This window comes from Martes martes (assembly GCF_963455335.1).
Source record: "Martes martes genome assembly, chromosome: 4".
Taxonomy (NCBI): Eukaryota; Metazoa; Chordata; class Mammalia; order Carnivora; family Mustelidae; genus Martes; species Martes martes.
In genome coordinates, this window is record NC_137891.1 from 122,190,668 (window position 1) to 122,216,361 (window position 25,694).

Consider the following 25,694-nt stretch of genomic DNA (forward strand, 5'->3'; position numbering starts at 1 on the left):
CTGCTGGTAGCTATGCTATAGAAACTTAGAAATCTGTAGAAACTTAACATAGCTGCCAGAAGAAAAAAACTGCCAGACATTTAAAAAATTCATTCATTTTTATGTTAAAATATTTATTAAGGATCCATTCTAGGGCCTGGTGCTGTGTTCGGTACTGACCAATTTACTCTTTCTCTCAGATTAGGTAGTGGGCAGGTCACGGCTAGGAGGTGGGTCGTGTGAGACGGTACGTAGGAGTGGATAACTACCCAGGATAGTCCTAAGCGGGAATGACAGGTTGGGGGACCTAAACCAGAGTCTTGGAGCAGAAGCCAAAGGTCAGAGACCAACAGGTCCACATGCAGTGTGAACCTCAAGGGGGAAGGAAAAAGATGGAGAGGTAAGGCAGAGCTAAGAGGGGGGACCAGCCAGGGATGGCTCCAACTGGCAGCAGGTTAAGGATGAGAATGGAGAGTCTGGGGACATTGCTGTGGCAGGGAGAGGCTCACTGTGTGGACGAGGAGGAGCTTCCTGCCATCTTAAAAAGGAGTTTGTGGCAGTCATGGTTTAGAGGTGTGAAGGAAGGGCTCTCCAAGAAATTACTCCCTGCTTGTGGCAGATAAGACTAAAACAAATGGAAACACGCAGTGATAGAGAGCAAAGAGCATCCAATCACATGTGCTTTTGTGTGATGTAGGCGCCTTGAGGAAGAGTTTAACGTGGGCCAAACTGTACGAGTTTGGTGAATGAAGTGCAAGTGGAGTTGGACAATTTCCCTGATTCAAACTTTATTGTTTGTTTTTTTAAGATTTTATTTATTTATTTGACAAACAGATCACAAGTAGGCAGAGAGGCAGGCAGAGAGAGAGGAAGGGAAGCAGGCTCTCTGCTGGCAGAGAGCCTGATGCGGGGCTCGATCCTAGGACCCTGGGATCATGACCTGAACCAATGGCAGAGGCTTTATCCCACTGAGCCACCCAGGCGCCCTGACCAAAATCTTATTGTTTTAAAACCAAACTCACCATATCTCCCCTGACTCCACATTATCCACACTTCTGGTATCAACCTCTACCTGGGACCAATGTGCTTCAATCTTCTGTTCAGGAGCAACCTTCTTCATGAAAGCCCACTTAGATGTCCTTAAATCAGCATCAACTGCCCTCCTTAGAGCTTGTAGCCACCTCCTCCTGGCCAATAAGTAACTTGAATAATTGCCTCTGATTGATCATGGGGCCCACAAAAGATTAATTTTTTCCTGCTCATCTCCCTAGACATCTACTCCGTTAGATGATGGACAACACTTCCCTTGGGCCCTATAGATCTCTGTCAACTATCATCCCCCCATCATCCTCGTTCCTATTCCCACAATTTAAAAAATTTCATCTTTCATTTCTTTTCAATCTGCCCATTTGCTCCGGGCATGCCTGTCCATCGCCCATCTCTGGCACACATTTTATTACTTCCAAACCACCTTTGCTTGATTTTTCCATCAGTACTTCCCTTTCCTCCTTCCTTCTTCTTTATCCTGCCATCACCTTCTTCCTCCCCAGTTCTTGTTCACTCATTTCTCTCATCAAATAGTTGTAAGTGCCTACTTTGTGCCAGAAACTGTGTTGCACACTGGAGGTGTGATAGGGGCTGTGACACACTTCCTGTTTTCCAGATGGTCACAGTCTGGCTCATTTGTGTTTTCTCTCTACTTGAATTTAGAAAATATTAGACATGGACATTCACATTTACTTCATGGTTTTGCAATACACTTTTGAATTTTGTTTCTTGTGTAATTTGATATTTTTATAAACTTTAAATGAAATTGATGATTTATTTTTTAAAGGTAATTGCTCTTGTGGAGTTCAACAATGGTGGAGATGAACATCGGAGTTCAATATGAACCAGACATACAAGTTTATGCTCAAACAAATTATATCACAACAGTGCCATTACATGTAGAACTGCCTCTTGTTCCAACCTCTGTAATTCCATACAATTTAAGTCAATCCCATTAAACTAACATTTACTCATAACTGGCAACACTATAGGCACTTGGGGTTCCAAGAAGAATAATGCTCAGACCCTGACCTCTAGCAAACTCAAGTAGTCTTTTTTCCCCCTCCTTCTATGACATTTCCTGTCCTATTTTTTTTCTAGTCCCAAAGGGATGTGGAGTAGACATCAATTATCTCGTCTTTTTAAAAGAGAAGTTGGTTGACATGTTTTTCTCTTTTGTCAACAGAATCCTTTCAGTCTTAAGCATGTCCTTCCTCTGGCATCCGGTACATTTGATCACCTTGTAGCTGTCCCAGCTCCCCACAGAGAACCAGGAGAGGGACCACAAAAGCCATTTTATTTGTTTCAACTCAGCTGTGTTCTTAGAGCTCACCTTCCAGTTGGACAAACATTATAACAAACCGAAAAGCAAAGAAAGTAAACGTCTGAATGGGTTTCTCAGAAGAACACCACACTCTTGAAAGTTAGCCGATTTGCTCTACCTCTCGATTCTCGGCATGATGGAAACAAGTGCCTAATTGATGTAGCATTGACAGTATTTCCTCTCAAAATGTACAGAATGACACGTTCATTCTTCTGAATCCTGGCTGCACCTCAGGGGGGAACTTCACGCTGAGATGTTTGCTTCACTACAAAACTTCGACTCAGAGATCGGAGAAGCAGCAGCAGGTGCAGGGGTGTGCCCAGGTTTATGGAAATGAGTCTGTGGCTACCAAAGGAAGGGGAACACAGGTCCAGCAGTTCTCTTAGCTTGTAATAGTAAGGAGAACTTCGTGTGCTGTGCTGGGAATGAGAGCAAGAGGGAGAAAGAGCTTAAGGAAGTAAAAAAAAAAAAAAAAAAAAGTGAGGAGACGAGCTGTTTTCATCCAAGTCTCAGAAAACACACATATTTTGTATATATATTTTGGCAACAATACAGACATGCAAAAGGAGTTGTTTTTTTTTTTTTTTTTTTAAACTCCCCAGATATTTTGACTATAATGATCTGTTTCAAGATCTTTCCTGGCCATGAAATGATGAAGTGGTGGAGTGAGGGGCCTGGAGCAAGGCAGAGTACTACTGAGAGTCTAGCAAGGTTTTATTAAGTGACTCATAAATACTAGGGAGAGAATTATAATAGTTACTATAAGCTCATTTTAATTAAAGTGAAACTTGTATTTTTTCCTAATGTGGGACTGTGTTCTGAATCCATGACTACAGGGTCTGGATAAATTCCAACCACTTAAGCACTAAGCCATCACGGGAACAAATGTGCATTGGTGATGTTACAAATGGGAGCACGGATGGGCTGGAGGAATTTTCCTTCTTAGCCATGGAAGTGCTGTGACCTCAGCTGAGCTTTTTAAGCTCTTTTATCATTTCTTTTTCCATGTGCAAATTGGAAAAGGGACGTTGCAGGTGTCTTATGGGCAATACCTAAATAGCAAAAATCTTCCTGGAGAGGGATTTAGGAGTAATGATGTAAGTTTATGTCTTCTTCCATGCTTTCCTCCCTGGCCAGTCCTCCATCTTCACAAACTCTCCTGAGCTGACTCTGGGCTCCTTCTCCCCCTTGCATAAGCCTTAGCACCATGGGGCCTGGTAGGTGGAGTGGGCCCATGACAAATTTTGACATTAGAAACATTTAAAAGAACACATTGAAAACACAGTATAAACCATTTGCATCCAATTGTAGGCTGACTAATGCCCTCTCACTCCCCAAGACATTCACATCTAATTCCTGGAACCTGTGAATACTGTTATCTTACATGGTGAATGGGATATAGTTAAGGATCTTGAGATAAGACTATCCTAGAATATCTGGGAAGGCCCAATCTAACCATAAAAATCCTTCTAAGTAGCAGAGGAGTAGGAAGGAGAGTAGATATCAAGAGTCAGAGGGAGATTTGAAGATGCTGAGTTGCTGGCTTTGAACGTGGAGGAAGGAGCTACAAACCAAAGAATGCAGGTGGCCTATGGAAACTGGAAAAGGCAAGGAATGGCTTTTCCCCAAGAGCCTCCAGAGGGTACCAGCCCTACCAACACCTTGATTTTAGCCTAGTGAAACCCATTTGAGACTTCTGAGATCTCAAACTATAAGGTTATAATGAATTTGTGTAGTTTTAGGCTACTAACTATGTGGCAATTGGTTACAGCACCGATAGGAAACCAATACACTTCCCGAGCTGATTATTTCATCATTTCATAATGGACTATGGCATGAAAAAGTTCTCCACCAGCCTTCTCCTTTAGAGGTAGTCTACTGCTAAATGCAGGAGGAAAAAGTTGGTGAGAATGGGCTGAACTTTATAGCTTTACCCGAGGGCCTAGTGAATGGATGAAATTTGGCTTAATTTTATTAATCTCTACTGTGGCTACAGTGGAAATTAGAGATAAGGTTGACAGATGTGAAATACAATGTAATAGACTCCTGTTTTTGTGCCCTAGGTTTTCTGATAAGGTTATGATGTCAGGGATTTGGAGATGTGGAATGAAGCTCCTTCTGAAAATGTGCATAGATCCCCCCCCCACTCAAAGTTAAACTAGGCCCTTACTATTCTCGTTAACAAGTCACATAGATTATGTGGCTCTCATAAATACTCAATCTTAGAGCTGTTATATAAAAATGGTCACATTATATAACTTTTTTATGCTTAAAAAGTTATTTTCATTGTTATCATGATTTATATTATGATCCATTTTTTCCATTCATTCAGTCAGATATTCAACAATTACATGTTAATCACAATTCTTTGAAGCACATTTTCTTGAGAAAAATAAATAACAAGCTCACAATAAGGGAAAATCTACATAGGTACCCAAGAGAAAGAATCCAATAAATCTGACATTGTTACCAAACACATTGGAAGTTTACTCAATGTCATCTGCAAAACCTATTTTTTTCTTTTCTTTTTTTAAAGAGAGAGAGAGAGAGGCAGAGGGAGGAGGAGAGTCCTAGGCGGGCTTCACACCCAGCACAGGGCTTGATCTCACAACCTGAGATCATGACCTGACCCAAAATCAAGAGTCCGGTGCTTAACCAACTGAGCCACCCAGGTCCCCAAGACCTAATCTTATCAAAAGAACCCATCAAAGAAACAGATGGGACAGAGGGAGAGCAGAACTGAAATTTTGGATTTGGGCAATTTAATAGTCATCTGGGTTTATCCTTCATTCACTCTCTGAGTATAGAAAGAGGTACATTCAGATCAGAAAAAAGGAAATATCTTCTCATGATGTCTAACTGCTTGCAGAATTAGAGTCAGAGATAGCAAATTTGAGAATTCTCACAGGCCTGTTAAATACCGTGACTATTGATGACAATTGTGGGGAACAGAGAAGATGCCATGGTGAGCGGGGCTCTGGAGATGATGTGCTCACTTTGTTGCTGAGACTGGCATTGCTGGCTGACCCAGTCCTGTGTCTGAGGCCGTGGTTATGAGGTATGTGTGGACAACAGGGCACTGATGTCTCCATAAAGGAAAATAAAATGAAGAATTACCCAGAAGTCTGACTCTACAGGAATTCTATGGTTTTCCAACGTCTCTAAAAAAAAAGATTATTTTCAGAGTCTATTTGTTTCACTGTTGGATATCACGGAACAAGATGTAAGGGCTGTTTGTCAACTCTCAGGCAGAGAAATCACTAATTCATTTCTTTCTGGGGTCAGGGAACCTGGTCTCCTTTTATCAAAAGAAAATTACTTCACAGAGAAAGCACTGTCATTATAAGGAGGTAAGGAATTAAGCAGTACTGCATTTTCAAGCTGCTCATTTGCTTCTGTGCCTTAATTGATTTTTGAGCTAGAGTTCACTTGCTCACTTTCTGGCTAGAAGTTTAGAACTAGCTTTCTTTCTTTTTTTTTTTTTTTTTTTGGTAAGATTTTATTTTATTTATTTGTCAGAGAGAGTGAGCACAGGCAGACAGAGAGGCAGGCAGAGGCAGAGGGAGAAGCAGGCTCCCCGCTGAGCAAGGAGCCCGATGTGGGACTCAATCCCAGGACCCTGGGATCATGACCTGAGCTGAAGGCAGCCGCTCAACCAACTGAGCTACCCAGGCGTCCCTAGAACTAGCTTTCTATATGATAATAGAAAGTCATTAAGTAACTTTCATTTATGATGAAAACATACATACCAACATATATACATTCACACACACCTCTATTTTCAAAGGTCACCTTTGTCTTGAAGGTTGAACTTAAACTCAATTCGTGTGCTGAATATATGCCGTGTGCCAGGGACCATGATGGATGCAGGGGGAAAAGAAAGTCATGGCTCATGTCTTCATGAGCCAATGATCTCTTGAGGAAGAAAAGAACTTGGAATAAGAAATCATTCATTTGTTTAAGCATTCATTTAACAAATATGTATTGGGGACCTGTTACAGACAGAACTCTGTCCTTCCCAAATTCATATGCTGAATCTCCAACTTCTAACATGATAGTATTTGGAGACAGAGACTCTAGGAAGGTAATTCAGGTTAAATGAGGTCCTAAGAGTGAGGCCCTTATTCAACAGAACTGGTGTCCTTGTAGGAAGAGGAAGAGACACCAGAGAACTCTCTCTGTCCATGCATACATAAAGAAAAGACTAAGAGGACACAGAGAGAAGCAAGGAAGAAAAGCCTCACCAGAAACCAACACTGACAGCAACTGAATCTTGGACTTCTAGCCTCCAGAACTATGAGAAAATACATTTCTATTGCTTAAACCACCCACCCTATGATATTTGGCCGTGGAAACCCGAGTACACTGCTACAGGACCTATCATGTGCCAGGCAGTGGGTTAAATGCTAAGAGAAGAGCGTTGAACACAGCATGCACAGTTCTTGTCCTCAAGGAATTTCTTTCTAGTGGAAGAAGGTTAAGTGTATTGAATGCTATCAGAGCAGAAATAGAGTTACCTGGGGAGAATTCAAAGAAGGAATCTGACTTATTTAGGAGTCAGGAAAAGTCTGTAAGAAGCGATTTTCCTGATCTCAAGAATAAGTTCAAAGATGGCTAAGGATGGGTTTAAGGAAGTTCTGTCTAGACGGTGGAGATAGTGTGTGTGAGAGCCCGGTGGCAGGAGATGCTGTGGGTAGTCTGAGATCCTGGAATGAGGTCAGCATGGCAGAGCTTAGCTGGCCGTGGAGAGAAATAGGCATAAGTCAGATCACACACTCCTGAGGCCACATTCTGGAATGTGTACTTGATTCTAACAGCTCAAGAAGGATTCTAAAGGAGAGAAAGGGACTAAGCTGAAGTATTATAGGGGAACTCTAAGGGTGGGTAAGCAAGTTGAGAAAAATAAGGCCTTGAGATCCTAATGATTATAGTAGCCTGGAGCACTGTTTGTCAAGGCTGGATGAAGTATGCGGAAAAGGTGATTTTATGGAGAAATACTCATTTTTATATGCCTAGAAGGATCAATCCCTTAGGAATATTTTGTAATTGTTATTTCCATAGCCTGCCAGGAAGAGAGTGCCGAAATTATTTCAAAGAAGGGTACTTCAGGTGCTTGTGGTTTTAAGGCCATCAAATGTCACAGGAACCCTACCAAAACAGACTTCTCAAAATACAACGTGTCGAAAGACATGTATAACTGAATCATTCACTTAGAAACGTCTTTCTTTACTTGTCGGCTGCAGGAATGGTCGGAACTGATAAATGGTCTGCGAGAGACTTTGGTTTGTTGGCGGTAGGTGCTAGCAATTACACTCCTCTGACAGGGTTCAGGCCCACACCTCAGAGAAAGCTTCACTGACAACTGAAAGTGTTGATGGGAAGATGATCAGTTATGGTGAAGTCTGGATGTTACTGCCAAGTAATCACACACTCAGCATGAATGTCATTCTCCACTCCAGAGAGGAGCTGAAAGGAGGCTAGAAAAGGCTGGGGTTTAGAATTATAGCTATAGGAAAAGGTGAGTGAGGGAGGAACGAGGGGAAACGCACATTAGGGTGCCAGACACTTGGTCGAGTTTGTGCAATTACTTGCTCATTCCCCCTCCCGCCATATAGCTAAGCCATCCCAAGCTAAGCACATGAAACACTCTTCTTCATGTCCTATGAGTTCCAGAAGAGTGACTTTCTGGAATCGAATCAGACGCTTCTATGATTTCCTTGACTTATTTTTCTTTTCCTTGTGGATTCTGTTCCCTTAGTTGCTACTTTGCCTAGCTTCTTCATCTACCACATAGCACATCAGAGAGCATTTTACACAATCCCTGTAAGACTTGAAAACCCTGAACTTGCAGAGTCTTGGCATTTCCCTCAATGGTTGATATTATGTTTGCTTATTTCTCTTTCTCTCTCTGGAATGCCCAGCTGGGCTTGGACTGAATTCTCTTCTCTGATCTGCAGCGTGGCGTTTTCTATACATGCATTCCACCAGCGGGCCGTCCCTGGTTATCAGTGGGAACTCTGCCCAGAGAATAAGTGCAGAGCATGTTCTCGAGGGCTACCATAAAGGCAGGAGACAAGTTTGCCCTTTGACTGTAGAGAACAGTAAATTACCGTGAATAATTTTAGTTCCATCTGTAATGTTTGGCACAGGAACATGGAGGATGGCTAGAAAACTTAGTATCTTGGAAACTGCATATTCTTTAAATGCAAAACGGAGGACATTGCTAAATAGAGAGATGGCAGAAGAATTGTTTCAAGGTGAATTTGTCATTTATCAGCACAATATTTAGACAACCTCTCTGTCTTTCATTCCTTTCTCTCCCTGACCTAGTTTTAATCATGCCGTGTGAAAAATGTACTTGGTCTTTACAGCCATAAATTATGTTGCTTCTTGTAACTGCTTCTAAATTTCGGGGGTAAGAGAGTTGTGCTGGTCTTTGATCATGTACTGCAAAAAATGTCAAAAAGCTACAAGAAAAATAAGCAAGGTGAAAACCTGTCAAACAAAGGTTCAGTTTTAGCAAGTTTTAGGTTTTTGTTGTTGTTGGTGGTGGTGGTTCGTGCTTCTGCAGTTACATATTGATCAGGAAGTTGAAATTAAATTAAGATTAACATAAAACTCTTCAACGTTTCCTTTTGGTTTTCTACACCTATGTGTGCAAAAAATTGTTGAGCTTATTCAAGTTGCTTTTTCTCAATTCCCAAGCTGACATTCTAGAACTATGGGTCATTGAAACTTTGATTCTGGAAGGAGCCTTGTTTTATTTGTACACTGTGAATGACAGCATTTTGCTCTTTCTTTAATGGTGGATTACATTTTCTTTGCTCCTTCCACTTTCAGGAGATCCCTGTCTCCCTGCCAACATTCCTTAATGCCTTTGTTTTGAGCATGCATAAAACATTTTCTTTGAAGCAAAGTTCTTACTTAGCCAAACCAAACTGGTTTGGTATTACAAAAGAGGCTGGATTTCAAAACCACCAAGAATGGGAATTATAATTGGCTTTCTTTCCCAAGCCAAGAAGCTAGTAGGCTAGCTAATCTTAAACATAAGTGTTTCATATTGACCTCCTAGTGTGTGCAAAGCTCTGAAACTGTAGCTTTATATACTTTTTCTCCTTTATCCTCACAATAATTCTAGAAGGTGGGAGGTGGGCACCACTTATGTATATTTTACAGTTAAGGAAATTGAGCATCGGAGATGCTCATATGTAAATGGGATGTAGATGAGATGTGTGTACCAAGCTTGGCAACCCGTGCTCTTCCCCCTTGCCTCCCTGCCATGCAAGCAAATGCAAGGGAATTCTCCTTGAGTCTGTGCTGACTGCCGTGCGGGGAGAGGGAGAAGGGGATTCCTGTTTGGGGCAGTGGGAGGCAAACTTGTGCTCAGATTCCATGGTCAGGCTGATGTTGGAAGAGTTACCGAATGTCTGTACCTCGGGTTTTTTATCTGTAAAGCGCGACTAATAATAGGATCCACTCATAGGGCTGTTGTTAGGACTGATTTATCCATGTACACTATTTAGCACCTTGTCTGGCCCAGAGACTATTGTAAGCAACTCTTATTTTCTTTCTCTGCCTCGCTTCCTTCTTTCTTTCCGACATCAAGCATTCACTGAGCATTTGGTCCAAACTTATTCATTATTTTAGATACGGACTTTGCAGATGTGAATATAAAGGAGTCCTTGAAACTCAAGGCTCTGAAACCCCTAAGTTTGGTGGGGACAATAAATGATGAAACAATGGGACTCACACAATTTTAAAAACACAAGTGCTGAACAAATGGCCGAATAGATTTTCCCAGACGGAGAAATGGAAGAGGTGGTGATTCGGAGTGGAAAAAATAGCATGTGCAGAAATATGTGGCAAGCAGCTTGATGTGGTGAAGATATGAAGATTATGGTCAGAAGTGATGGAAGGTGAGGTGGAAAGGTCAAGTGTAGGCAGTGAAGGCCTCCATGCCTAATGTGGGGTAATTATTTTATGTCGATAGCAAAAGTGTGTAATCCTTACTATGCATAAGTCATTGTTCTGTCATTTACTAGTGTTAACTCACTTTATTCTCATAATGAGGTAGATCCTGTCATTATTCCATTTTACAGATGGAGAAACCAAGGTGCAGTTCAAATCACTATTTATTCTCTCCATGATTAGTCGTTGGCGTAACTGGAATTTGAACCCAGACAGTTTGGGTCCGAAGTCCTCTTTTTTTTTTTTATTCTTCTTAATATTTTATTTATTTGAGAGAAAGAGAGAGCATGAACACGGGGTGGAGGTAGGGGCAGAGGGAGAGGGGCAAGCCGACTCCCTGCTGAGCAGGGAGTCCTACCTGTGGCTGGATCCCAGGACCCTGAGATGACCTGAGCTGAAGTCAGATGCATAGTAGACTGAGCTGCCCAGCCACCCCTGGAGTCCTCATTTTCACCATCTTGCTTAGCTGCTTTGCAAGTATGCATCTAACCCCGAGAACGTGGGAACATATGCACTAATCTTAGGCAGAGCTGGTATGTGATTTTTTTTTTTAAACTTTATAGGAAGATTGTTTTGGTGGCAAAGAAGAGTGAATTGGAGGGGACGGACTAAAAGCAAACAGACTCGTTGGGAGGGTATAATAACCCGGGAGGAAATGATAAGGGCTGGGCCTGTCACGTTGGGTAACAAATTTGAGGGTCAGTGTGGAAGCATCATTGTGGGGAGGTGCGGAGGGGAAGGAGGAGAGAGAAGGTAAAGGTCACTTTGGTTTCCAAGTTGCGTGTTTGAAAAAATGGTAAAATCATTAATGCTCAAGAATAAGCCAAGTGGAAAGGGGGGATTAAGTAAGAAAAAGCAAATTCTTCTAAATCCAGGAACTATAAAATGCATCATTAGATAAGAATAATTATATGGTTTCTCAGTATGCCAGTCTGAGGCACCCAAACACCCACAGAGTTGTTAAGAAAGAACGAACGAGAATGATTACTTAATACAAAATGGAAAACAAAGGTCAATAGAGACATAGGGAAACTTGTTTGGAAATATTTTTCTTTTAGCATGAAAATGAAACCATTTGTGGCATTTCAACGTAGCAAGGAGGGGAGGGCGGCCAACAGGGTGGCCATGGGATGGGAGGGTTGGCCAGGTAGAGGCAGCTCTGAGAAGCTGAAACCTTTATTGGCCAGCGATGTGGTCTTAGCCATAGTTATTATTCTGTAGGACCGGCGAGGCGGAGAAGGAAAACACCCAATGAAACCACCACAAAAGCTGCTTTAGTTGGTCTTCTTAGTCCCTGTTCTCCCCTCCTTCCTGAATCCTATTATCCTTCTCTCTTCAACTGTGCAACAGTATTTTCTCCAATTAAAACTCATATTGGGGCTGATGCCTGACATGTTACATTACGAGGTAGGAGAACTTTACAAAAGATGCCTCTGAAACTTGGGGCAGAGAGGAATCAGGACTATCAGAGAATGGAACATACCAACCCAAGCAGAGCTCTTGGCATGGGAACAGCCCCCAAAGTTCACTAGGCTTTTTGCTTTTCTACTTAGCATGTCCACAAAGCTGTCTCAGACAGTCGTATCAATAAAGCCTTGAAACTTTGCAGACCATTTGGACTACAGATTGGAATATAGCTGCAAAGAAGTAGATTTACTGTTTCTAAATGCAAAACCAGTCGACTCAACGCGACAATTTCATATGGGTAAGCCCATTACAACTTTGTTTGACTCTTTCATCTCTTCTGAGTATATAGGATGTCATTAATGTAACCAGCTGTGTGGCTTTCTGTGAATACCAACAGCAGAGGAAAAAACCCACCCTCAACAGCCACGGGTTCTCCTATTTTCCACTTAGATAGCTATTGTATTGCCAAGGCAAATGTGAAACAGGCTCCCACAATAACAGCAATTTCCCAAATGCCCTGTTAATTTTCAGTAAACCAAAATAAAATGTGTTATTATTTATTAAGAATATGCACTACATACGGTTTCCAGATGATAAGTATTTCAGTAAAGTACCACACTGAGAACAATTTGAGTTGGCTTGCGAGCTGTAACCTTAGAGTAATGGGTATAGCCCGGGGTCAGAATTGTCACTTTTATTGGGTTAATTCAATGTTCATGGTTTACAGACTATGATACAGGACCAGTGAAAAGTTTTTCCATTCCCAGTATCAGCTGCATTATACATATAATTTTACGTAAAAGAGTAGCGTCCCGTATATCATTATTTATTCATAATGACATTCACTAAACAACTGCATGGCCCAGGATGATAGTGTAGTCTGGGGCAGAGGATATGGAGCACAGATTCCAAACACTGGGTCTGAGACAACTGCTTCACTTATGTTAACTTTAGAAACACAAAGTCGAAAAATACAATTTCCCAGTTGTGGAATAGCATGTCATTATTTCACAATCAGAATACAAAAATGTGAAGGATCCCAGATTTGGGGAATGATAGGGGTTCCCTTAAGGCTAGTTTAATACATTTGAAACCTTTTCTATTACACCTGAGTCCACCTGGTTTATGGGGAGCCCTGATCCAACGTCTGGTTTCTAGAACCTTCCACACTCCGAGGAGAGGATGACTACACCCAGCCAGGACTCTGGTGGTCTGGCTGATGGTCCTGGCCCATACCAGACTCCTGAGACAGTTGTGTGTCTCAGCTTCATTTCTTCTCTGTGTTTCCAGGATCACACAGCTGAGACTATGATTTCCTGACCAAAGGCTGCCTGGGCTGGGAAGGACTTGGACTTAGCCCTCAATTCCTGTCTCCCTGCTGGCCTTGCTGCTAGATGTTTGCTCAGGCCAGACCTAGGTCTGGCGCCCTGTGAAGAAGTCTGGGTTGTGTCACCACCTCCCGTCCCAAGGTCAAACCCTCCTTGTTCTCATGGCTTCAGGACATTAATTAGAATTCCATTTTGGCTCTGGCTATTTGCCTTGAAGAAAAGGAACATATACTGCTTTTTAAAAATTATACATGAAATGCATATTCATTTTGGAAAATCATAAAATCCTCTTCAAAATTATACCAACTCCCACTGCCTAGTGATAATCACCATTAACATTTTGAGGCTTATTCTTCAAGACTTTTTTCTCTGCACATACATGCAAAAACTTACTTGTCTTACAGAAATGAGATTTTATATGTATATGTGCATTTTTTCTTTTCTTGCATTAACAGTTTAATATGAAAAATGTGCTCCACAGCATTATTTTTAATAGCTGCTTAGTATTCCAATGTACTTTAAATAAATTTTGAAAATCCAAAAGGCAAGAAGAATGTATCCTTACACATCCTTTGCTTTTACTACCACATGTGTTTTTGTCCATTTCCTTTGTCTGAATGAAGCCTTATGGTGGGTCTCTGTGACCCCCAAATGCGGACCACAGTCTTCACAACATAATGAATAGAAGAATCACTGCTGGTGCTTGCTTGAAGTTGATTTTCTCAGGTCTTAACCACAGGTATTTTCATTCATGAAAATGATTTTGATTTTGTAGTGTGGATTTTGGAGTGTGGTTCTGGAGTTTTAAGAGTGCCTGAAATCATTTTGTTTCATTGTTCACACCACACCATAAGCAGCACTGCCCACGAGGAACCACACTCCATGGTACCTCTCTGTCACTGCACCCCATAGCCCTCTGCCCAGAGCCCCACTCCCCATGCAGTGCCTGGATAGCTCCTTCTCATCTCTATGGCTTAGTTCTCAACTCACTATTACTAGAAGGCTTTTCCTGGGCTGATCAGGAAGTTACAACCTCCCTCCTGTGTGTGTGCTTGATACCCATACACACCTCTGTTTTTGTACCTGCCCTCTCCCTCAATAGACTTCGAGCTTCCTGAGGGTCACAACCATGTCTCTCTTGGGTATGTGCCCAAGATAGGCCTGCATTCCATATGGTACAGCTGCCCCAGGGATGGCTGTTGCATGAAAGGAGGAAAGGAAGGAAGAGGGAAAGGAGGGACTGACGGAGGAAGGGAGGAAGAAGGGAAGAATGATTTTATGGTGAGGAATCAGGAAAAGCTTCCTTTAGGGATTCCATTTGAGCTGGGCCTTAAAAAGAGGTGCTGTTTGATGAGCCATTGTTCCTTACGTTACAGTAGCTCCCTGAAACCTTCCAACAGCTCCTAATAAAAGCACATTTTATAATGTCCAGAGTTGCTCCGAGTCCAGGGGGATCTAGTATCTTGTTCAAGGCCACAATGAAAGACGTAGAGTGAGGATGCCTTGTGTCCTGGGGTAATGCTGTAACAGAGCAACTTGGTGATACCGGTTATCACTGATGACTCAGTTTAACCTGAATGCTGGGTAGACAGATATATAGGTGTGGGATTTGGGGCTGGAAAGGTAGTTCAGAGCTAGAAGTATTGAGTTTATTTCACCAGACTTCGGGAAATCATTACATTAAAAAAAAATTGTTTATTTCTTTGAGAGAGAAAGAGAGAGTAGGGGAGGGGAAGAGGGAGAGAATCTTCAAGCAGACTCCCTGCTGAGCATGGAGCCTGATGCCAGGCTCAATCCCATGACCCATGAGATCACAACCTGAGCAGAAACCAAGAGTAGGAAGCTTAACCGACTGAGCCACCCAGTTGCCCCATCATAATTTTGAATAAGAAAGTGCGTGCTCAAAGCTTGAAGCGACGTGCTTGTAAGATTGGAATGGAAATGTGTAGAGAGGGTATCTGAAGATCAGTTAGGAACTTATTGCAAAAGCCCAAGTGAGAAACATAAGGGCCTGATGTAGGGCAGGGGCGGTGAGAGGGACTGAGACATTTCAGACCTGGAACACAGAGACTTTAGCTACCTACATACACAAACAAGGTTGGAAGAATCAGCCAAAGTTAATTCTAGGTTTCCAGTCTGTGAAATGTGCGTGCCTTGAAAAGAAGTAGGGTGCAGAACTGCTATGGGATTCTGTGTGGGAGGGGCCAAGGTGAGAAACGACATTTGGACACAGTGAATTTGAGGTGTCACAGGGATTGCTGCAGACAGATAGGCAGCAGGTGGTAGGGGAAGAGTACCTCAGGGGAACAAAAAAAGACTGAGCAAGTGCTATGAGACAAATGTAGAAAATGCAAGCTTCTCCTGACCTTGACTATAGGAAGGTAGATTGGGAGGAGCGAAGGGGAATGAGTATCCTGGGGGAAGGCAGAAGTCCTTTAAGACAAGCCATGGAAGCAGGGTGAAGGAAGAGGTGGAGGACATATAGAAGGGATTCAATGAAACCTTGCTCTTGGAAGGAATGAGAACAAGTATCTCATAGATATGAGACTCATAGATTTTTTTCATTATTAGAAGTTTTTGCATTTTAATAAAGATAGACACCCTAAATTCTCTATTCAAGGAATAACTTTCCAAAGGTAGAATGTCAGATATCTAAAAAGCTAGTGGGGAATGGTGTTTGGAGTCCGGAGATCTTATTACCACACATAATCATAGTTAACATTTATTGAACTTGCGTTAAATGAGTTAATTCATTTAATTCTTACAAGATATTCTTATGGGGTAAATATGATCATTCACTGCATTTTAGAGTGGAGGAAAGAGAGGCACAGAGAGATTAAATAATTTTCCTGAAGTCACACAGCTAGTAAATGCTCACCTGGAATTTAATCTGAAGAGTCCACCAGCTTCACTCCTACACTGGTGTTCTTCTCATCTGAAAAACAGTCTTTCCTACACATCTAGAGTGGACACAAACCCAGAGCTTGTATCACTCATGAAAGATACTCTCTTATCTCCCACAGCTTTGTATTTTTCAGAGATGCAGATTGTGTGTGTGTGGGGGGGGGCATTGGTGGGGAGAAGCCCAGGGTGTCTGCTCCCTGGCCTGGCATCTCTTCTTGTGTCACTGCTCTGCTGTTCCCTGGGAGCCACCTACAATCTCAGATGCGCTGGATGGGATAGCTAGATTCTCATTTTCTAGTGCAAAGGATTTGGGAGGTGAGCAGGCAAGTGCTCTGTGATCCTTCTTCTAGGATATCACTGGGAGTCACTGCCTCCCCATACCCATTACTTCCCTCCTTCTGTTTATCCACCAAGGTAGTGAGAGGGAGTAGGACGGTGAGAATCCAACTGAAAAACCAAATGTGTAGATTCAATTCTAGCTTCAGTTCTATATAAGTATCTTGTGTGTGTGTGTGTGCGCACGACATGTGTTGGCTTTACCTCTGAGTGGTACGAAAATTCAGAAAGAATGGATATGCGATTCATCCGAAATATTTTACACTTGAAGTGCAGCTCTCAAGAGTGATGCTTATCTTACATGAACATTGATAATCTCTTATCTGCATGTGGAATATATATCTTGAAAGAACCATTGTTCTCCCGAGCTGTGCCTCAGTGAAAGGAAAGACCCTGCTGCTTCAATGAATAATTGAAACTGACGTATCAATGTACAACTGGAAGCCAACTTAGACTTTTCTGACATCCTCCACTTCAAGAAAACAGCCCTCTGACACAAGACTAAAACATTTCACAGTGGCGAAATCTACGGACACCCCCTACAGGTAACTGACAGGTCACGTGATCGCTAGATAAAAGGACCAGGAGATCTCCTGTAGCTGCTGGAGGAGGTGGTGGGGCCGCTTTCATCTTTCCCTTGTCACAAGCCTACTTTGTCGGCGCGGAACATGCTCTCACCTGCCTGCCCCCAGAACACAATCGCATTCCGGAGGCTCCACTTTAATGCTACCAGGTGGCTTCTCTCTTCTTCAGCATGTACTTGGTGCTCTTCTTGAAATTAAACGCTGACCTCTCACTTATCTTCAGGTCTGACTCTGGGCTGGCTGTGATCCTGCCCCAAAGCTTGTCTCCTGATTCATGTAACCAACAATCAGGGGCTCATCAATAGTGAGAAGGAGGCCTTTGCTCTTCTGTACTTGTCATCAAAGCCAAAGGAACTCACTTTCCTCAGGGCAACATCTGGCTAGAATTTATATGGTGGGCATGGATATATTATTTCCCAGATATTATGATTTCTTTGCTTTGGCATTGCTGAAAATGGCATGCTGCCACTATCAGAAACTAACCATGTCATTTTCCTCATGTCAACAAGCTTCTTGCCAGTAATGATTTCCTGTCATTCCTCCTCTGTTAATGAAGGTGCGGCTGCTCCCTTGGCAGCGGGCTTCAGGAGAAAAAAATCCAATCTAGCTGGGTAGCTCCTGGGGTAAGGAGCTCCTATGCAGGAGGAAATGACATCTTTAGGATTCAGCGTTACTCTGACAACTATGGTATGTCCTCATGCCTTCCATTGACTTACCTATAGCTCCTTCCATAAGCACCCACAACCATTTTGCTCCCCAACCGTGACAGAAATGCAGTTTTGGCTCAGTTGCTATTCTCATTGTCCTTCCTCTCTTTTCCTTACTGTTATTGACTCTCTCCTTCCCAATGATCTCTCTGCCTTTGCTTTCTAGATTATTGGATTTCTTGAGCCTTTGACTTTTTTCTCTTTAGTTTGTCCTTGTTTCTTCTCTGCCTCTTCTTGTTCCTTTAGCCTCCTACATGGATCATGTAGACCTTCAAGCATTCTTCCTCAGGACCTCTCCTCTCTACTCACACTGAGAGGTGATCCATCCTCATGGCTTTATTTTTATTTACTTTTTTATTTTTAAGTAGGCTCTGTGCATGTAACTCAACCTGGGGCTTGAACTTATGATGGTGAGATTGAAACCTGAGCTGAGATCAAGAGTCAGATGCTGAACCGAATGAGCCACCCAATCGCCCCATACTCATGGCTTTAAATGTCAACTTAGTGATACTCGATCCTTAACAGTGGCAGTGAAAAATATTAGTTACCCAAGAACATAGTTTAAGGAACAAAACATTTCTACAAGTCTTGATAAAGTTAGTTCCCTGAAGGAAATCCTTACATCCTGTCACTTTCTATGTGTGGCAACCACAGTCAGTTCTTTTAACTGATTTTTTTGGGGACACTTATCTCTAAATCTTTAAAAATGATGCTTGTATGGCTATTTCTTTCATTCTGCTTTTAAGGTCTTAGCTATTGACTTCAACAAAGATTCAGAAGATTTAACTTCTTTTCATATGTACCACATAAAACCTATGCACTTTTCTTTTCTCCCTAGTCTTCCAAAGTTGTCATTTTGTAATCTGGGATAAATGGATAGTCAGAGTTTATATTTGCCCATGAAAATTCTACTTATAATGGAGATATATAATATCTTATGATTATTTTCAGAGGCAACATGTTAGTTAGGAGATAGGAGAACAGCTTCCACAGTACAGTCGCCTGGAATCAAATTCCAGAAATGGCACTTACTGTCAGGGTGAGCTTGGGTACACTTCTTATTATCTCCATGTCTCAATTTCTTCAAATGTAGAATGAGGGAATCATTGTACCTATAACATGGGATTTTTGTGATGATTAATAGTGGATAAGTTAATAAATAAAAAGATAGAACAATTCATGTCATATAATAAGCACTGTAGTGTTAGAAATTTTCATTTTTATGATTGTTATCTTTCCCTGTGCAACTTTTCCTTTTTCTTGGGACTAATAACAATGATAATAACAACTATAATAATTTCTACTCTTTATTTAAAAGATTATTCATTTATTTGAGAAGAGAGAGAGAGCAAGCACGAGCAGTGGCAGAAGAGAGGAGGAAGATGGAGAAGCAGACTCCTTGCTGAGCAGGGAGACTGACATGGAACTTGATTCTAGGACCCTGAGATCATGACCTGAGCTGAAGGCAGCCACTTAACCGACTGAGCCACCCAGGTGCCCCAATACTTTCTATTCTTATTTGCATAGTTTTCCACGTACTTATGGCTAATTTATCCCTAATCATTCTCAGTAAATATCTTCTCGATTATACGCAAATGCTTTTGGTGATATATTAATTCCATTTTTATAAAGTCTTTCCTGGAGTCTTTGTGTCTGCACCAGACCATGCTGGACAATGTCTGGGCTGTTGCAGAGTTATTTCTTTCTCACTCTTCACCATCACCCCAAGCTGTCCATTCATTTCTCTCATTTTTGAGCACCTGAGGTCTTCATTTTTCCCCACTCTTACTTGATTTATCTCCTCCTTTTAGCAGGATTTATCTTCTTGAGAAAAGATGAAAGTAAAAAAAAATCTTTTTGAGATTCTGCATATACAAAAATGTCTCTATTCTAACTTCACACTAAATACTAGCTATGGAGTTCTAGGCTGAAATTGCGTCCTCTCAGATTTGGAAGGCATTATGCCATTGTCTTTAGCTTCCATGTTGCTGTTGAAAAGTTCTATGCTTTTGTAATTTTGATCCTTTCTATATATACAGTTCTTTTTCTCTGGAAACTTTTAGAACCTTCTTATTTTCCAGTGTTCTGGAGTTTTATGTTGCACTTTCATGCAGATCTATATCCACCCATCTACTTTGTTGAGCACCTGATGGACCTTCAGTTTGGGAAATTCTCTTGAATTATTTCTCTAATGATTTCTTCTCCATTTTCTCATTTTTAGTTATTGTTGTTTGTTTTCTTGTTTGTTTGTTTTTATTTCAAATGGGATTCCTATTGTTTAGATGTGGGTGGTCCTCTTAGCTTTACACCTTCCCTTTCCTACTATTCATCTTTTTGTCTTTTTGCTGAACACTCTGCAAGAATTAATTAAATTTTTTTTTTTTAGATTTTATTTATTTACTTGAGAGAGAGACAGTGAGAGAGAGCATGAGCTAGGAGAAGGTGAGAGGGAGAAGCAGACTCCCTGTGGAGTTGGGAGCCCAATGCGGGACTTGATCCCAGGACTCCGGGATCATGATCTGAGCTGAAGGCAGTTGTTTAACCACTGAGCCACTCAGGCACCCAAGAATTAATTAAATTTTATTCCAATGCATCTACTTTTTAAATTTCTTCTATTTTATTTTTAATTTACAAGATTTTTTGGTCTCTGAATATCTATTTTTCCCCCACTAAAATGCCTGCTTTTACTTCGTTGACGCAATGTCTCTTTTTAAAATTTTTTTGCAGATTTTAATTTTAAAACTTTTTCTATCACTATATTGTCTCTTCTGTTCAAGTCTTTTAAGTTTTCCCTTGGTTTTGCATCCATCTTTTCTTTTCAAGGCTTTCTTCAAAGATCTGGTGAATCTTGGATGTTGGATTTTATTTAGGAGGGAGACACTGAGGATCCCATTGGAAAGTCAATGTCTTAGATGGGGCTACTAGCCCAAAGAGCTTCCATTATACCTAGTCAGAGAACATCCAGTCTTCTGTTGGGTAGGATAGCAATAGCTACCTACTTAGTAGGGGAGGATTTCTGAAAAATTGTTTCTGAAAAGGGCTTAATTTTACCTTCACCTTCTACATTCACAGGAATCTGGTACCAAGAATTCCTGAGACTTTTCAGACTTCTATGGTATAGAGTAGGCTGCTTCTCAGCCTTTCTTTGGCTTAGATTTTAGTTTTCTTGGACCTGTTAATTGCTAATTATCCAACTGCTTTGTGGCTTGCATTGTTTTGTTGCTTTTTCTTCATTTGGATTTATGTCTTAAAAAAATATCATTACTATCATTTTAGTGGGACTTCAGGAGGGTGCAGAGGGTAATGTGTAAGGTCTGATTAATGAAGATGGATTTTCAACAAATGAACACATATAAGTATATCACTATAAATTATAAGAAGAACTGTAAAGAAATATAGTAAGATGATTTGAAAGAACAGTAAAGAGGGACCTAATTTGGGTTGGTATTTCATGGCAAGGCTCTCTGAGGTAGTGTTTAAGCCAAGTCCTGAAGACTAGTGGGATTTAGTCAGACAAAGAGTATAGGGAAAAGCATTACATGCAAATGAGCAGACTTAAGGTGATAGAATATTCAGGACTCTAGGCTATATGTGACAGAAGCCTAAGCTTAAGTTAAAACATAAAAAATAATAATAAAATAAAATAAAATATAGGGAATTGATTAGTACATATAACTGGGAAGTCTAAGATGCGGAGCTAGTGAGGCTTGGCTGGATCCAGGGATTTATATGAGGCTTCAGGTTCCTGTCTCTCTATCTCATTCTGCTTGTCTCTGTTTGGCCTCATCTCAGAGAGACTTTCTCCACTTGGTGTCAGATGGTTACTAGCAATCACAAGGCTACATCAGCCTTATGACTCCTGACCCAGAAGAAAAGAGAAAGGTTTTTCTCACTTTTTTTTTTTTCTCTAACTAGCATCCATATATGATGTCTCACATTGCTTGGAACAATCCCAACAAAGGAGTTCTGTATTTGACCAGACATGGGCCCAATTCTACAGGCAGAAAATAACTTAACTGATTCAAAATACTGAGATATTAATTATCAAAAGAACTGTAAGAGATAAAATTATAGGGATTTAAAGCATGGTCTTGTGAGTGATGTTAAGCCTTTGGTATTTATACGAAGTTAAGTGAGAAGGGGTTGATGGATTATAATCAAGGAGTAGCATAAGTGCTATTATTGTTAATTTGATTCATTTTTTAAACCACAGTCCCTTTCCTGTCCCCTTACCTGTGTCAGAAGCACTACCAGTTTCCTCCTGCCTTGGCTTTACATTTTGCAGTCATCTTTGAAATCTCTCAAGTTTATCACTCATATAAAATTAGTCACTAAGCCCAAGGGGTTTTCCACTCCTGAATTCTCTTGGATTTATCCTTGCTCCTGCTTCATGTACATTGTTATACTGTTTCAGGCTCTTATCAAATTGGACTTGGTTTTTGTGATAGTCTCCTAACTGGCTTCTCTTTATGTTGTCCCTGCTTCTAAGTCATCACACATGGCACTGTCAGATTGTTCTTTTGAAAAATACCACTATCTTCGTGTCAGTCCTCCACCCAGGGGCCCATGATGCTTCCCTATCATTCACTGAATCAAGCCCAAATACCTTAGCCCAGCATCCACAACCTTCCATCATCTGCCCCTGCTGTACCTACCTAGCCTTATCTTCCAGTTATCCCTCCACCACAGTAAGACTACTTAGGACCCTGACTCTCCAGCTCCTGACCTCCAGAGATGGGGGAAAGATAGACTCTTATCAATCACTTTGCAGTCAGAAGAGGACAGAAGTGGGAGGAGGTGGAGGAGGAAGGAGAATGTAATAAGTCACAGCTACATTAGCTAAAGAAGTGCCATGGATGTAAGTGTGACTACCCTGAACTTGATGGTGTCACCAAGCTAGCCTTGGAGCAGCACGGGTAGGTGGCAGTGCCGAGGAGAAATCTCAAAGTGTGTGTTCTCAAGGTGAGGCTTTGGCTGGATGGCAGATGATTGCTCAGGCAAGTCTTTCTAGATTATAATACCCCTTCTCTCTGACAAAATGTGTGGGTTTCTGGGAACTTGCCCAGACTTTTTAGGGTCAATTGGTGCTGCAGAGCAAGGATGGATTATCCAGAGAGGTGTGAATAGTGTCAGGAAACATGGCCAATCCTGGTGGGAACTCATTATTTATTTTTGCTCAAGGAGCTTTTTACTGGGGGTTTGGCATAGTGTTTGGAATTTGCACAATAAAGTGCTATTACAATGGGAAGGGGATCTGGCAACTTAAAACAAAAAACAACTAAAGTTTTGAGGGAAATTGTGTAAAAGTTTGTTTCTGAATCCTAAGAAGAAACAATTGACAAAAAAGTTTAGAAAGTCATTGCAGAATCACTATTATTAACGACCTGGGATTGATTTGGTTAACTGCTTACTACGATTATCAACTACTAGGTAACATGGGTAGACATGATCAGTGCAAATTTTATAATTTCTATAAGACTTGAACTGGAGTATAACAGAGTTTACCCTAGATTTTGAGAAGTGGAGGAATTTTATTCATCCAAGAGGACATTTAAAGGGACCATGATACAAGACCACAGCAATTCTATGGTAAGTAGAATAGTGGTTCCAAAGATGTCCACACCCTAATTGCTGTAACCTATGAATATGGTGGCTTAAATGGCAATAAATAAATAAATAAATAAGAGATGTGATTGAAACTATAGACCTTGAGATGGAGAGATTAGTTTGTATTATCCAAGTGGGCTCAATCTAATCACATGAGTCTTTAAAATCAGAGAACCATTTCCAGGGAGGGTTGGTCAGCACGCACTGTGACTAGAACAAGGGTTAGAGAAAGGCAACTTGCTGGCTATGAAGATAGGGAGGAGGGGCTCATGCACCAAGAAGTGTGGGAGGCCTCTACAAGCCGAAGAAAGGGAGCAGATTCTCCCCTAGGGATTCCAGAAAGAAACACAGTCCTGCCAACACCTTGATTTTAGCCCAGTGAGATCTGTGTTGGACTTCTGACCTGTAAAACTGTAAGAGAATACATTTATGTTGTTTGAAACCACTAAGTTTGTTGTAATTTGTGATGGCAGCCATGGAAAACTAAGGCAAATTATTTAGTAAATGTGTTTTGAATGAATGAAATTAGTCTAAGGAATTTGTAAGAAGATCGCATAAACAGGCTTCTTTTGTCTGGGCTGGTACTTATTATGCTTGTTATTAGTGATTCATTTTTAAGGTAACTCATTGAACACTTACTCTGTAGTACGCACTTTTCTTCTTGTACTAAATCCTCACAATCAATGATATCATTACCATTAGCTGATGACATAATCTTTCCGGAGTCATGCACTTAGTAAGTGGAGAAGTTGAGTTTTGAATCTGGGAAGCTGTAGAACTTATTGTTGAGTTCCTACGATGGTGGTTCCCACACTTAGCTACATATTAAAATCACCTGGGGGATTTTTACAAATCCCAGTGTCCAGATCACATCAATTAAATTTGAATGTTCCAGTCTGGAGCCAGGCAGCAGTGTTTTTTAAAGATCTTTTGTGATTCCAATGTGCAGTGAAGTTTGGGAGCCCCTGCCTTTGGTGCACTCCCTCTCAAACTACAATATAATTGGCTTCTTCCATCTCACAGAGAAAAAATTAAAATTCAGTTTGTTTGAAATTATAATCTTGATTACGTCTAACTCTAAACTGGTGGTTTTATCATTGTTAGTATGGCAACTGTCATTAGTTGGCTAAAAGGACAGTTGTTAGTTAATCCAAAGAGGACAGTGGAATTGATTTTGCATGTAGACACAATTTGGATTGTCAGCCAAAGTAATGGAAGGCCCAAAATGGGGAAACCTTTCCCAAAATCAGACAAGGAGGAGAGAGAAACAAAGATCTTTATCTGATATCTATAGCCAGAGAGAATGAAGAGCTGCCAGGTGAGATAGGCAATCAAACTGCCTGTCTGGACATTTGTCACCATTTTTGTTTTAAGTCTGTGGCTTTATGTGTCTTCTGCATCTGTCAGAAGCAGCTCTGCTCTCCGACTAAGATTGGCACCATGACTGAGAGTGTATGTGTCCTCTACGTTGCCCCACTGGCTTCTGGTGCCACCCTGAATAGCTCCCCCAGGATCGCCAGAGTCCTCAACAGTGTAGCATCCCCCTTCTGGTCAGGAAACAGACTAGAAGTCAGGGCACCAAGGGAAGTTTAAATGGCATTTTCATAAGGTGCAGCACCCGACTTCCCCTTGGTCAAGACAGGCCCACTCTGTTTCCTAATCTGCTGCAAAACTTCTTGACTTTCTCAATTAGTTTTGCAAACAGAAACTGGTTCAGCAGCTTTCGACTGGAAACAGGTGTTGACGGTGGTGTCCAAATCTTCGATTCAGGTTCCCTCTCGCTTTTGCCAGTCTTTCCACGGGAGTAATGAACAGGCTTGTGTTGGATGGAGCAGATGCATGTCTCCACATGGGCCTGAGCTCTTGCTTCAAATCACACAGATGACAGTCATAAATTAAAATGCACTTCTGTCTCACTGGTAGTAATTGCAGACCTCAGTACATCATCTTTCTTTATACGCCAAGCCATGAACTTGCTTTAGCCAGGATTACTTCAGGATTCCTAATTGAACACAAGATAGTCTTTTTAGCCTAAGTTTTCCCAACTGGCTATATGCTTTTTATAATTTCACCAGAATGTTGCCAACACTCCACTCCAATGTGGGCTATGTAGATGTGGATATAAAATGGAAATCAAAAGAAGCAACTTCATAAATTTTGCCTGATGAGCGTTGCTGGTTTTCTCTTGGATTTACTTATCTTAGTAAATATTACAGGTTATAATTTGATTTTATCTTTATTGACCCTTATTTACTTTCTGGGATTTTAAAATTGTTCAAGAAATAAGTTTGGACTTAGGGGAAGTTGCTCCCAATGAGATCATAGCCTAGATAGAACAGAGACCTTATTGTTTATTTAGTGGATTTGTATAGTATAAATAAGCAGACGTACTAGTCAAAAAGTAATGTTGGGGCAATCGCATAAAACTCTTTATTTTCTCATCACACAACATTGTCCTGGAACAAGGACTGCAGGCTTCTTTGAGTTTTTAAGATGGCTGAAA